This window comes from Protopterus annectens, chromosome 2.part0 (assembly GCF_019279795.1).
Source record: "Protopterus annectens isolate FY-2018-M chromosome 2.part0, PAN1.0, whole genome shotgun sequence".
Lineage (NCBI taxonomy): Eukaryota > Metazoa > Chordata > Ceratodontiformes > Protopteridae > Protopterus > Protopterus annectens.
Genome location: NC_056728.1, coordinates 1471478419 through 1471495469, shown reverse-complemented (window position 1 = coordinate 1471495469; position 17051 = coordinate 1471478419).

Below are 17051 nucleotides of genomic sequence, written 5' to 3'. Positions count from 1 at the left end.
GTGGCAACCCTTAGCTCAATACATTGTGGCATAGGTATAGGAGTGAGTCATAGTGACTCATCTACATAAAACACACGTGTGTGGACCAAGATTGTCACCACCATCTGTGCTACTCACCATAAATACACAATTGAGAAAAGCTGCATATTCATGCAACAAGATATGCAGTGTCACTTAATGCCAACATACTTTGTTGGGTGAGTACATGGGAATACAAAAACAGTGGCTGTACTACATTTATATGCTATGGCATTGGAAAGAAAAGAGGATATCATTAGTAAACACCATGCAAACAAGAACCCACAGGTGACTATATAGAATTGCATGTCCAAGAAATTATACTAATTGAGGCTGTAGGATTCAAACCTCAAACTGTAAAGTATTGCTTTCTACAGGCCCTACAAGTATACAACTGTTGTAGTGATGCAGTTATTTTTTAATAAATGTAAACGGACCTTCAGTGTCAGTAACAGGTACATAACCATGTTATGCAACCATGTCAATTTGAAGGAATGCACCTTAAATCTATGCTTAATACCATTGAAGTAATGTACACACATGAATGGATAACTAGGATTTATTCACATGAAATGACATGCCAGATAAGTGTCCACAGGGCTGCAATAAAAATTTGGAGTTAGATCGGATGTTCTGAATGAATAATCCATCTGAGGGCAGCATATTAAAACATTTTTGGAAAAAAAAAACAGAATTCCACTTCAGTACAATGCTATACCAATTATTAACAAATACAAGCCAACCAGCAGACATGAATGCACATATAAATTACTTTGTCATTTACACAGATTTATGTCAGGAGACATGCATAACATGTCTAGCAGCCATCACAAAGAAGGTTATGATGCATTGCATCTGTGAGCAGCTTGTTAATTTCAGCTTCATTGGATAACTGTGGCAAATCTGTGCCCCCAGCTGGATTAACAAGGAGACCCTGCCCCTTCTTCATATCCATGTGCACATAAAGCTAAGATGTGAGCCTGCCAGTGGTCCATCACTCCACCTGTGTTAATCTGCAATATGAATGCATAAACTACAACTTCAGATAAAGAACAGTGAATTAATTTACTGGTAGAAATGTTCACAAACTGTGATGATTCTGAAGACTTCCAATGAACCAATGGTGAAATATTTGTCTCAAGTATTTTTATGTCCTACTTAATTAATGAGGGTCATTGATATAGAAGATTTCTGAATCACATAGGTGTGAACCAGCATACGGTTGTGTACATTAATGTATGACTCTAAAGTTCAGTGCATAGAAGGTATAGCCACCAATGAAAATGAGGCTATACAGTATGTCTCTGATGTGCACAGACAAGATCCACCCTTTCTATTGGGCCAGAAGTTACTTAGTGTGTTCTAGTTCACTGCATCTCTAACAATACCAGTGAGCAATTTGTAGCTAGTGAGCAACTTGTGAATTATGGCTTCAGTGGATAACTGTGTCAAGTCTGTGCCCCCAATTGGACTGACAAGGTGACTCTTCCCCTTCTTCACATGCATGTTACACATAAAGCTAAGATGTGAGGCTGACAGTGGTCCTTCCTGATGATTGATGTCTGGAGCACCATCAGTGAAGAGGGACAGTGATGAATTGGCTTAACAGAGAGCTGTATGACTGTCCACCACTAGAATGACCTGCTGCAGGACTGGCTTGCAGAAGTTCACCAGGCCTAACTGGAACCCAAGCACAGGTGAATGTTTTCAAAACATAGTACCTCATCACTATATGTTAAGGCCTACTACATGAAATACTGTGAAGATGCACTTTCCCCTGAGTAATTGTTCTATGTGCTCACACTTAGAAAATATCATGTATGTGTAGTTATTACTGGACAAGCAACTACATTATTGAATCTGTAGACATCAGTCAAGTGTTGAAATGGGCAGACTATAACCCAAATGTGCAAGTCAAATAAAGATGAAGTGTGCAGTAATTGTACTATCTCTTGCAATTTTGCTGCAATATAAAGCATAAACAGCAGAAAGCTGTTACCTGTCTATCTAGCTCTCAGATGAAGGTGAAGGCCATGTAAACTGCTATTCACTATATATTCCATGAATACATCTTTATTATATACATATAGTGTGTGTGTGTGTGTGTGTGTGTGTGTGTGTGTGTGTGTGTGTGTGTGTGTGTGTGTGTGTGTGTGTGTGTGTATATACATACACACACACATCTCTGTATATATTCAATAAATGTATGCTTGTTTTAACATTACTTGTGAATGGTGTAGCATGCCTAGAATGCTGTGGTCAGAGTATTTCTATGCTTCAAGTTGTGTGTCTGAATAGGTAGGGCTCTTGCCCTTGGCTGTATATAATATGACATTATAGGTTCAATTTCTCCTGTGATTGATATAGCAGAGGTAAATGTGCTGACTGAGCAGACTGCATGAAAAGTGTGTATTATGCTCAAAGTTGTGATGTAGTTCAATTAGTCAGTAGCATGCTGAGGATGGCATCATGATCCTGTGAGATATGTGTTTTATCAATAGGCTATATAGCAGCTCCATTATGCTGCAGTGTCTGCAACAGAAGTGTGCACATCAGAAAATGCAGTCTGTAAAGTTATGGAGAAGGTTCAGTCATTTAATGGCATACTCTAAGTCCTTTTGAGTGCTGTAAATATCCTTCTTAAACCACGTTCTGTTATTCTGTATATTCCATCTGATATAAGTATAGCTCAACTTATTATATCTGCAAGCCATGCTAATAGATGCATATATATATATATAGCAGTGTGAAACTATGCACATATATACTATATGTATATAGCAGCATTTGTGTATTTGCATTTGTATAACAACAAATCATTATATGCAAGCATGTTTTATACAAAAACACACACACACACACACACACACACACACACACACACACACACACACGCACACACACACATATATGTGTGTGTGTGTGTGTGTGTGTGTGTGTGTGTGTGTGTGTATTAGATAGACAGATAGCTAGATAATGTTTATACCTGTAGGTAAAGAGTAGTATAGGTATACAAATGTCATTATATAGGTAAGACAATTTCAGATGGTACAGCAATAATATGTCTGTGACTCCACAGGGTCTGCTACTGCCTTTAATGCCATAATCACATGATTAAGATGAAGGTTTGAATATTAGTGGATGTGTCCATTGTTAACATCAGTTTTGTGAAAATAAAATGATAGTGATGTTCCTGATGTACTCACATGTGTACAAATGCTACACACTGCATAGAGCTCATTTAAATTCGGGAACTGTAGGCATACTGAGAAAATATTTTTATATCAATATATATGCACACAGGTGTATTACTGTACATATGTTGCTGTAATATTGACACAGTAAAAGTGACTGCCAGACTCACTTCGTGGGTCATCAGTTAGAACCCCCAAGGATAAAAAAAAGAAACTTGTGAGTAAGGAAGAGTTGTTCTCATTTTATCTTATTCTTGCCTAAATTGACATTTGAGTTTCAGGTGGAATTTAACCACATTAGCTGCATATTATTGAAATATTGTTTAAATCTTCTTAATAATGTTTTGCAGTGATAGCAAGCTATCCTGAATTGCTGATTGGCGGACATAGGTTGATTGGGCATATATATTTCAGGGACCATTTGGTGCACCATCAAACTTCTAATTTCAGAGTCAGAGGTTGTACAAACACAATGTATGTGCAAGTATTACACAATGAATTATTATAAAGACAGAGCTGATGTAGAAAAATGGCATCACTTAATAACTAGTAACTAAAGTATAAGAAGTAGATCCAATCAGCTATTTGAAGGAGTTGTACATAGGTATAAATGTAATGTATTCAACTATAAAGAGAGTGGGAACAAAATAAATCTTAGATTTCCTGAGAGTATATATTGGCATGTGGTCACTGATTACTTAAGTTATAATCATGAGGATTCCAAGATGGTGGACATCCAGTAAATACCCTTTCCATGGAGTTCCTACCTAACTACAATTTATTCTTATCAAAACCATCTAATGATCAAGATGAGACAATTATTCACTAATTAAATGAAGTCTGCAACTCTATCTGAATAAGGAAAGGGTCCTTAAGCTCATTAACTGTGAAAACTGTTCATTTATTTTTCTGTGCAGCTCCAGGACCCCTCACTATGTGTAAGGACAGGCCAAAAGTTAGAGGTACAGTACTTGAAAACAAAATCCAGAAAGTGGTAACATCCAAAGATGTCAAAGGAAACGGAGAATATGGAAACTCAAATTACAAAAGCAAAGCTGCCAGCAGTAGCTTCTCCTGAAAAGGAAATGACATCCAAGAGACAGAAAATAACTAGACAGCAGCAAGATGTAACTAAACCGAACCCAAAGCCAAAACCCGAGTCAAACATTCAAATGGAGGAGCTGAAACAAGCCCTTTTACCACTACAGACAGCAGTACAAAACTTCTCAGAGCAATTATCCAGCTTTGGCATATCTCTTAACCAAATTGCTGAATGCATGGATCACATTGAAGCCAAAACATTTGATAATGAACAACAGATTGAGAAACTGAAAGAGGAGCTTGGCGCCAAAAATGTCATACTGACAGAAATGCAGCAAAAACTTGTTGACTTGGAGACTAGAAGTCGGCGTAATAATATTCTAGTAAGGGGGGTTCCTGAGAAATATGAGCAGAGCCAGCTTATACCAGTCATCAAGCAGATCTTTGCAAATGTACTCCAAAAAGAGGAAAACACTAATGAGTTTACTATTGAGAGAGCTCACCGAGCGCTGCATCAAAAGCAGGACTCTACGACTCCGAGACAAATTTATGTTAAGATGTTAAACTATCAGGATACATATAAAATACTTGCGATAGCCAAAAAACAAAAGCAGGTGATCTGGAATAGGAATAGGATCACCCTAGCACAAGATCTCCCACTAGCAATTAAACAAAAACGGCAGAGTCTCTCACCTTATTGTGAGGATCTAATCAAGCGGAAAATAAAATTCCAAATGTGCTACCCAAATCTACTTGTCTTCTTTAATAATGATGTCAGAATAGCAGTAGATTCACCTAAAGAAGCTAAAACGGCTTTCATCAAGGCATTTGACAAAGCTCCAGAACCCTAAAACGCTTTTTAAAGAAGAAATTTCTTACTTGGTGGTGATTTTTTTTCTCTTCTGCACTCCTTTATCGTGGGGGGTGCGATTCCGGTGAAGATAGTCCAAAGATGACCGGAGATACACTATCTGAAAAATTTAAGTAGATAGGAACTAATATATTAGAAGAAGTACACAGTAGGGATGCTATAGACCAACGACTTCCTACTGCAACAGAAAATATCTTCCTGCCATGTATTACCATCATTCTAGCGACACAGCAAACAGGAAGAGGAAATTCTACAAGCATGACTCCTCCGGTTTGCAGAGTTAAAAAATTATCATAAACGTAATCACTGAGTATGCCTTCATCATATTCTTCGCTAAAATCTATGCTTGTGCCAGAGAGATCTGTAATCATTAACGTCACACTATAGCAGGAATGAAAGTGAAAACCGCATCACAATAAAAATTAAACCTCCTATGGATATTTTCGGCTCAAATTTGATTTAGATAATTAATTTTATTTAGCTTCAAATGGCCTTATCTGGAATATATAATATGAGGTACTGGAAACTCTGAAAACTAAAAATATAGATATTTTGGTCATTCATTGAAATGAAAGGTTTTGATGTGACAACAGTTTTTTTTTTTTTTTTAATGCTGAATGTGTTGCTACTACATAAGGATTAGGGATGCCTGTTGCTGTATGTTGGACTGCTTTAGAGTTTGTGCTCCTTTCAGTTAGGATAAAAGAAAAACAGATGTGTACCTGATAACAAACTAGAAGATTGCAGCACTTTGAGAATGCCAATACATTTTTTCTCTCTCAGGTCGGATATTGATGCTAATAATAATAGAGTCAGACAATGGATATAGACTTACTGTATGTTAATATAATTATCTACAGCAAAATGATTACTGTAATATTAAGTAATAGACTTTTGAAATGCTCTATAAATAATGGATGTGTCACTATGAAGGGAACAGGCATCCAAAGACAATAGCTTGTTTAAAATGTTTATAAGATATTATCTGAAATCTGAAAACTATGCATGAGTAGGGTTTCAACGTGTGCTTTACTTTCTAATGGGTAGTTATACATTGCTATAGAAATTTGGCTAGTAACTCTAATTCACTTTGCATACTACTAGAGAGATGAGGCTTTCACTGTGGACTAACTAAATCTGACAGTTATTTCACATGACATAAGAACTCAAGAACTACTGCTACTATAGACTTATGGAAGGAAGAACTATTTCTACATCTTTAGACCTTTACAATGGGCTAAACTTGTAGCACAGTATGAAGTAGTCAAGAGGCTTGCACATTAAATAGTGGGTTGGAAAGGTTTGCCCAATCCTTTGGTAAAGATATGATCAAGCTGTATAGTATTTAGACTTATGAAGTTAAAGTGACTGATTAGATGAATGCTGATTTAAACCCTGTGATCTAGTGGATAATTTATCAATGGTATAAATTGTGAGGTTAGAAACTAAGAGAAAGTGTGGCTTATAAGAGGAACACTGGTACATACCGAGGCGATAAATAATCACTATTTGTTCACTCAAGTTACCTCTAAGATCACGTATCTATAGGGGTTAGATAGCAGATACTACTAAAATAAGAGTTTAAATATTTAAATCTAACAACAACAAGTGGAAATAATAGCTGCTTTACTAAGATGAAATTACCACATGCCTCAACTGCTATTCTCTATGTAAATATTGATAGAGGCTGTATAGAGTTTCGTAAAATAGTAATAGAATAATAGAACTTTCACTTTGACAGTTACTGTTTTTCAAGATTGAAGGAAAATTATCCTTCTATTTTGGTAACACGTATGAATAGGAAATTGTAGACTTCTAGAGTAGGGTATAGGATGACATACCTTGGGGTTATTATATTAATGTATAATAGTTCTAGTTGGGATTGTGTGTTTAATTGGTTATGTTTCTTGGGTTTTAAAGGTTACATTCCTATATTAGTAAAACGAGTGATAATTTTGTTTTTTTCAGTAATCTTTCTTCTGAAGGCTCTTTCAGACGGAGTTTATGTGGGTAGGCACAGGGTTAGTATTGAAAGAGCCAAGTGGTACTAAACTAAGAATTGTATCTAATGTATTGACTGTTAAAATATATTGGGCTTATAGGAGTAAAGTTTCAAGAGTTACGCAGACAAGACATAGAGTTAATCTAAAAAAGTATATGGAGAGTTAATTCATGGAATGTGAGTGGATTACAAGACAAAAATAAAAAGAAACTATCGATGCATCTAATATCTAAATCAGAGGCAAACATTCACTTTATACAAGAAACTCATGTGTTACAGAAGGATTGGGAGGGAGACATAACTAGGAAGTGGATAAAATCTGTAATTTCAGCAGGGAACAGAAATAACTCCAAAGGGGTTGCTATTATAATCAAGCAATCATTTAAAGAATCAATCATAAAGTATGAATCTGATGTTAATGACAGATGGTGTTATGCTGAAGTCTCAAATCATATTTCCAATAAGCCAGTATTATTCCTGAATGTATACTGCCCGTGCTCAGGACAACAAAACTTTATTTTGGAAATACATAATCTGCTTTATAAATTCCCGGACCACCTACATATAATAGGAGGAGACTGGAATGCCGTTATAGATCCAGTATTCGATCGCACTAGTAAATCAGATTCATACAATTTCCAAGCATCAGTTGCACTAGCTGACCTTATCTCGGACTTTTGCCTTTTAGATCCTATTTCCTTTGGTGACAGACTAGATAAAAAGAACATATACACATATTACTCTAAATGTCATAACTCTTGGTCGAGACTGGACTTCTTTTTAATCTCAGAGACACTAACAAGAGGGAAATAAAATACTCCACGGAACCTAGGTTCCTGTCAGACCACTCACAGATTTCATTGAAAATAAATTTAGATAGCAATACACCAAAGAAACATAATAAATACAACTGGTCCCTAAACTGCAATCTACTCACAAAGTCTGATGTAATAAAAGAAATAACGGTAATACTATCAGAACTAGATAAAAATATGATGTCCTCTGATATTCCATATGACATTCAATGGGCAGCATGTAAAGCAATGCATAGAGGTATACTAATCCAAAAATCTTCCTACTATAAAAAAGCACTGAAAGAAAAGGAGAGTACATTAACTAGTAAGTTAAAGGAACTAGATAGGGAATCTCAGATAGTACAAAGCTCAGATCTAGAGAAACAAATTAATAAACTACAAAAAGAACTATTTGACCTACATCAAGAAAACTATTCACTGCAGGAACTAAAATCAATAGCTAAATACTCTGAGTGGGCACAAGTTCCATCTAGAACTTTGGCGAGGATAATTGAAAATAGACAGGAAGCCTCTAGGATAGCCCTACTTCAATATCAGGACAAAATATTCAAGTCTGATATGCAGATTATAGAAGCATTCCAACAAATATACACAGGGTTATATGAAACAAATCCCCAACAGAGCACCAGCTTTGAGACAGAGGAATGTTTAACAAATCTTACATTCCCTAAGATTAATGAGGAACAAGCAACACTTCTTATAGCCCCATTTGAATAATAGGAAATAGCTGAGGTCATTAAAAGCTTAAAAATAGGTAAAGCCCCGGGTCCAGATGGATACACAGCAGGATTTTATAAAACATTTAAACAGATACTCTCATGCCTTCTATTGCAAGTATTTAACTACACTAGGATAGAGGGTATAACTATACTGCGGTGGTGGTGCTGCGGTAGCGTTGTTGCCTCATAGCAAGATGTTGTCCTGTTCGATTCGAAACCAGAGCGTCTTCTGTGTGGAGGCATACATGAATGGGGCATGCCTTCATTGAAGGTTGTGCATCAGGGCTGGTAACCCGGTACATAAAAATCCACTACCACTCATTAGCGGACCGGAGTTCCGCTGTGGTGGCCCCTAACCGGGAAAAGCCGAAAGACACAAACAAGGATAGAGAGTATAACTGATCTTTATATAAACACCTCAAAAACAATTTTCATTCCTAAAAACAATCTGGATAGGTCAAACCCTCATAATTATAGACCAATTTCCTTGATAAATGTTGACATTAAAATATTGACCACACATCTAGCGGACAGACTTAAGAAAATCATGCCCTTCATTATATCTCCAGAACAATCCGGTTTCATATGTAATAGACATTCATTGGACAACACGTTGACTCTGGGTTCTATTATTCAACTTATTAAAAAAGAAAGAAACCCAAGATATGCATTAGTTCTAGATGCCTGTAAGGCATTTGATAGAGTAAACTGGAAGTTTCTGTTTTCTTCCCTATCCAAATTTAATATTCCACAGGAATTTATTAATCAAATTGAAACCTTATACAAAAAAAGCACACACTCACTTCTATATTAATAAAATCTTATCTAGCCCTATTAAGCTGACGAATGGAACAAGACAGGGTTGCCCACTTTCACCTTATCTATTTAACCTGTATATAGAGCCCCTTTTTCTACATATGTCACAAAGAACCTTTCATTCAATTCCTAGAATCTTGAACTCTAATATAATGATGTCTGCATTTGCAGATGATTTGAACATTTATTTTGAAACTCCAAACACAGACCTAAAAAAATTGTGTCATCAATTAATACATTTTCAAAAGTCTCAAATTATCAGGTAAACCTCAAGAAATCCCACATATTTCCCATTAATCCCCTTAGTCACAGAGAAAATTATTTTCCAGACTCTCCCTATAAAACGGTATACTCTATTAAATATTTGGGAGTGTCTTTTGAACATAATCATTTATCCATCATAGAAAATAACCTAATTCAAATATAAAATAGTATCACCCAGGACCTACATAGATGGAGACAACTCAAACTATCAACGCTGTCTAAAACAGCAATTATTAGAATGACTATATTACCAAGAGTACTATATTATCTCAATACAACAATCTCTGTCATCCCAAATAATTTCTTTCAGAAAATCAACAAAGAACTGTGCAAATTCATATGGTTTCCCAAATCAGTAAGAATAAGTTATCTAAAACTCATGTACCCAAAAGAGAAAGGGGGACTAAATCTACCTGATTTCCAGCTTTACCATAAAATTGCTAATGCCATTAGACTATTATCAGTCTCCAATTTTTCTGCCAAACCAGGAGTCTGGTCCCCAACCTGGACAAGAATTTGGCACCAATATGTATCCAGATGTAATATAAACTACAAATCCCTTTCTTACATAGTTCCAGTCCAGCAAATCTTAGACATCTTAAGGTTAATATAATCTTAAAACAGATAATAAAAAGTTTTTAGGAGTTGATAAAATCCCTGAAACTTGAAAAGATACTACCCCTCCTTCAACCTATTCATTTAAATCCAAACATCAAAATAAACAACAAGATGTTTGATCTAATGGATTATCCACTGATTAAGGAAATCACTCTTTGGGATATATTTCAGCACAAAGAGAAAACATTGCAAGAGCTGCGACTAGCTCTTAAAGTGAATAAAAAATACACTATCATATTACGTCAGATTAGGGAGATAACAATGTCATTTTTCAAAGACCTTTCTGTGAATAGGAATGAAGTAACCAAGCTGATAGACATTACTGATAGCCTAGCTAGTAGGAATAAAACGCTTTCTAATACATACAAACTGATTAGTGTAATCAGATATGAAAACTCTCTACTTTATTCTAACTACTGGGACCAGAAGGGATGTGTATTTACAGAAGAACAGAATCTGAAAGCAATGGATTTTACTATTGACATATTTCCATTTAAAAAAACTCATATATACACAACTAATGATCAATAACAATGGATATTACACCCCTTCCATCTTAAACAAATTTGATCCTAACAAATCATCAGTATGTGCATGCTGCTCTTTTCCTAAAGCTGACCTCCTACATGTAATGTGGTTTTGCAAATATTCCCAGAATCTTTGGAATTCCCTTAAGGTGCGATTAGAAAAGATGGGTTATTATAAATCAACCCTATCATGGGAGTTTGCTATTCTTTGCATCACTGACTTAAAACTGCCTAAGTTACATTATCATATTATAATTACTCTTTTTTCATTGATTAAACTATATATAACCAGAAATTGGTTGGATCGTACCAAACTCTCATGGAATGAGTTTAGGAAAATGGCAAGATCATATATATCCTCTCAAAAACTCATTATTAGAAATGTTAAAAAATGAGCTTATTATCAGAAACTCTGGAAACTTATCTTTGATTACATATTAGGGGATTAGCTTAAGTAGTGTAACATTTAAACAACTCAAATGGCGGTTAGAGTGTAACTAAGCCTGATACATCATAAATAGCATTAGATTGTATGTTAATATATTTAGACTAGATAATTTGAATTTACACACTGATATTCATTTCTTTATATTATGTTTAGTAGCTCTTTCTGTAAATATTGTCTATAGACATTAGACTTGCCTTAGTAGTATTGGAATTGATGTGTTACCACTATTGTATTTCTATTGTGTGATCTATCCAGCTTTTGTATTTGGTGCACTATGAAAATAAAAAAATACTACTGGAAAAAAAAAAGTTATAATCATGATATCTGGTTTAGAAGACAGGAATTTATTATTTTATTATTTTTTGACATTTGTTGACTGGGAAAGTCCACTGGGTTAAAATAACCCATTTTCAGTGGAGGCCTCGAAGAGAAAAGCTCCACAAATAATTACAGTTTTAACAAAATAGTACAGAGGTTACATATGTTTAGGAACAATTTAACTTTGGAGTTAAAACAAAATTACAATGTTAACAATACTAGTAAGCAGATGTTTTCATGCGTAACAGGACAAATTCAGCTGTTTTGAGTTAACAGGAAAAGAGTTGGGCAGTGTACAGTAGGACAGAGAATTAGTCTAATAAAAGCAGGGACATATTATAGCAGATGTCTAGGATATACTTAAGTTTTACTGAGATTTGACTACCTTTCAGTATGTGGTTTGCCATATGATATCTTATTTTTCCAAGTATGATAGTGTGGATCATCTATCAGCTGGCTTATGATAGTTTTGAGGGTAACTTACATAAAGCCATATGACCTGGTTTGAGTTTTAGAATATTCTTCTGAACTGCTGACCCAGACAGGAATGATAAGGCCTAAAATGAATATACCAAAGCAGATATTGCTAGAGAGTCATGATTAATATTTGGTTAAATGAATATCTATATCTATATCTATATCTTTATCTATATCTATATCTCTATCTATCTATCTATCTATCTATCTATCTATCTATCTATCTATCTATACACATATACATATTCCCAACACTTTTCAAGTTTCCAAGTGCCTCTATCCCTCATAACTTCATACAAGTACACATACAAAGATAAGAGATGCACAACTGTACAAACTGAATCATAAAACTAAGTTAGCTATTTCATAACTAGGGTATTGAAGAAAGTAAACTATCCTGCAATAAACTATCCTGTGAAGACCTGAATTAAGTTTTACTTTACTTGGTTTGATCAATTTTAAGATTGCTAAGAGCCAGCCTAGAAAGGTATTTTCATATCACAAACAGAAGAATGACTAAGTTACAAGCAGGTGGAGGTTTACTCTGAAGTCATGAGTATTACACCAGGATAGGCTCCTCACAGGTAACTATAAATACTAGTCATACTGTCCCGATGTATTCATTTTTGTCTATAATTCTGAAGCATGCTTCGGTATGTATCTGCAGTGACAGTAATACACAGGAGCCTCGCTGCCATGATCAGAAGTAAATGAAATGCTTACATGCTGAAGTAGCATTACAATTATATGATGTTAACAGTATGGGTATGCCTCCCTAAAAAGTGTATTTATTTATTTTATTTTATTTATTTAACATTTGTTTACAGGGAAAGTTAGTGTTGATTACAAAAGTGTCTCATTCTGAAGGCATAAGGCCTTGACCAAAACAAGATCAAGCTAATGAAATGCACTGTTTTCAATGCCCAGCTGGAAGGAAAATACAAAAGGTTACCTTTGCCAGCTACATCTTCTCAAATCTTCAAAAATCAGGAACTGTAAACAGCTACCTGAAGATTTCTTAAGTGTAAGATGTGTTTTATAGGAGATACTTACTTGGGGATATGAAATGTTCAAGGTATTGTACTTATATTTAACTATGGGCACGAGAAACTGGATATGAAAAAAAAAATAAACAGCAAATACATGTTCTGCTAAATAGGTGAAGAGGGTAGAAATGATCCAGCACTTAATTGTTTTTAAATACGTCTTATACTGTGGAGCAGTTTTCTTCTTGGTAAACAGCAGATCTTTGCTCACACACGAGTGAAGGAAAAATATACAAACAGTATGTGTGTAAAATAAACAAACACTTTGTCAGCTGTGATTTGTCTGAACACTGGCATGAAAAAAAAACAGGTTACACCACATTAGTAAATTTACTCTGGGTTAACTTAAAACTCTGAAAAAGAGTGCCCTTACTATAAACAGAGTCATACAAATGATTTTATGACCTCACTCTATTACCTTAATTAATTTGTTAAATTTTACTTGTCTGACATTGCTTTACATAGTTTTAAAAGTAATAAAAAATGCCAGTAGGGAGAGAACAAAATGCAGTAGGCTGATGAATTTGGTAAGTGATGTATTAAAGCACCACACAGAATGCTAATGCTACTTCTTGAATGAACATTGTCATGATTCCAGACTGCATTTGCATTATTTAATTTATTTAATTATATCTACTTTTCCTTAATTTACTTAGCACTACAGCAGTAATAAACTGCCAACAATGCAACTAATGCTTCATCCGAGAGTCACTATACTTGCATGGTTTCAGTGGTAGTTATAAGAGAAATAATTTTAGTCTCAAAGAAAGTCTTCAGGTTAGAGGTTAATAGCAGTGTGTCAAAAGTAGCCAAAGGACTACTGGGCTGATTCCCATTAAAAAAAATCCAAGGATGAAACAGTACAGCTTGGAGCCATTCTAAAAGGTGATTGCTTTCATACTGTAGGGATACTTACTGTTGGCCTGACAATTAATGGAAGTATTTGTTATCTTTTATACATATTTGACTAGATTTTTATATGCAGTATCATGGAGTTAGTCCAAAAACAAAAAACAAATATTTCATTCTTCAGTGGCTGTCCTCAGCAAATGTCTGTAAGGTTCAGATGTAAGGAAATATTGCTGGCCTACTGTCAATGCATGCTGTTTAGCCATATATTAAATATCAACATTTTGAAATAAACAGGGATGTTGATGCTAATGTTTTGCAGAATACAACTAAACCAAACAAACAGGAGTTTGTTGTTTGTTATTTATGTCTGGGTGGATCTTACAAAGTGTAGAATATCACTGTAGTGGGAAAAAATGATACAGGCTATTTAATATTACTTTACGTGATGTTATTTTATAGAATATGCTTGGAAATCATGGACCCCAATCATAATGTAAATTTGGGCATTATTAGAAAAATGTAATGGAATTCCATCATAAAAACTAGCATTTAAAGATATTGCTAGGCAACTTTACATCACCTCTTCATAACAAAACTACAGATGTCAGGTTGCATAGCACAAGTCAAGTTGTAAAACAACATCTTTTTGAAGCTATTTCTTTGTTCTGAGCACATTCCTTAATTACTCACAGTCACAGTAGCAGGAGTGGTCACCGCATTAAAAACAAGACAGGGCCACTTAGCAAGGAAATGTAAACAAACAACTGACATTTGCATTTCCTGTCTGACAGTTTTGAAAACATCCAGCAAACACACAACTGTAGACTTAAGCCTTAGGCAAAGGAAGCTTTAGCTAAAGGGGAGGGAAAGGGTGAGAACTCTTATTTTTGTGTGTCAAAACAGAGAAAGTGCTGAAAAGCAGTAAAACTCAAGAAGGAGTGAGAGAGACAGGTGACCTGACAATTCTCTGACCTACTGTAAAGGAAGAAAGTAGGTAAATCTTGGAACAACAAATATACATGCATAGAAAATGAGCAGTTTCAGATGCATGGAAGATATATTCCTGATTGTGTGTCTACCCTCTCCAAACAGAACTAGACACGACAACTGATGCTTTGCTTTATATCCATAACAAAACTGGCATGGTATAATTTTCACTTCATCTGCTAACTCCGAAATGGAGTACAATGCATTTATCACACTTGCTTTAGAAGAATCAATTTTCTCTATTTCTTACATAGAAAAACAACTACATCTTTCACATCTCAAGCAGTTTAAATGTACCCAGATATTAGGCACACAGCTCATCAACATCCAATGATTCCATTACTTTGACAAGTCAAAATGCAGAAAAGAGGAACAACTAATTTATCAGCAAAACACAAAAGTACATTTTTTAAAAATCGATAATTATTCTTGATTGAGGATAAAATACATTTCTGATTTCAAAATGGAAACCATTTCTTCCAGTACGAGCCAAAACCTTACTGTGAAAGAACTTGGACTGAACCACAAAAGGAGGGGGAGTATCGATATTCATCAAAGATACCCACACCTCCAGGTTGGTGGCAAAGCACGAAGCATCAGAGACTATCCATGTGCAACTAACAGTGGGTAAAACTGCCTTCCAGTTTATAGCCTGCTACAGACCACCCTCCCAAACCCAGGAACTCCACTCAGCCTTTCTGAGAACACTGGAAAATATGAAGGTCTCTCCAAATACCATTATATTGGGCGACTTCAACTACCCAAACATAGACTGGGAGCATTACTCTAGCTCCAACACCCTAGCCCAAAGGTTCCTAGAATTTATAAACTCAAATGCTATGGAACAACTTGTTACCACTCCCACAAGAGGGGAAAACATACTGGACCTGATCATCACCAACATGGGGACTCTATGCTCCAGACCAGAAGTGTATCCCTCACTGGTAAGATCAGACCATAAACTAATCTCACTGGATATTCACATCCTGACCCCACCCCCTGCCCAGAAAACCACAGTGAAAAACTTCTCTAAAGCAAATTTCACACTCCTCAAAACCGAGGTGGAATCCTTCAAAGCCCCCGGGCCTGTGGAAAATATGGCCCAGACCGCAGAATCCTTTATAAACGCATTCTATGAGCACATTCAGGAATGCATAGATCATGCGATCCCAAATAAAACCAAGACCCAATCCTCCAAAGGCAGACGTCCTGTCTGGTGGACCCCAGCCATAAACAAACTATACAATAGAAGGAGGAAGCTACTAAATGATAGAGCAAAATCCCAAAAAGGGAAGGCATCACTGATCAGTATTAGCAAAAAACTACGGGCACTCATAAAATTGTCTAAGGCCAGCTTTGAGAGAAAAATTGCACAGGACACTAAGGATAATCACAAGGCTTTCTTTAGTTATGTTAGGAACCTGGGTGGTAATTCCCAGATATGCTCAGAATTAGTCCAAAATGACAAAAAATACACTGAACCCACAGACATTGCCAACATCCTAGCTGACAGGTTCAGCGCAAACTTCTCCCCCCCCACCAAAAGGGCAAATATGTATCCCAGCAGAGTGCTGCCCCCCTGACATCTCAGATGCTCAGGAAAGAGCCGCCCTCTCCAAAGCAAAAAACACAGCATCAATGGGACCAGACGGTGTCCCGGGCTGTGACCTACATGAACTCCAAGAAGAGCTAAACCCAAACATAAAACTACTGTTCAATCTCAGCCTTACTACAGGATATGTGCCCAAAGAGTGGCGTACAACAACAGTGGTCCCTCTCCATAAAGGTGGTGCCTCAACGGATCCTGGAAACTATCGCCCCATAAGCCTGACTAGCTTGGAAAGGATCATCATGGACCTCATAAATAAAGATATTGGGGACCTACAGACACTGGATCCTACCCAGTTCGGCTTTGTTAAGGGCAGATCCTGCCTCTTAAACCTGGTTGATTTCTTTGAAACAGTCACCAAGGCCATTGACGAGGGGAAGGTGGTCCACACAGCCTACCTGGACCTCGCAAAAGCCTTCGATACAATAC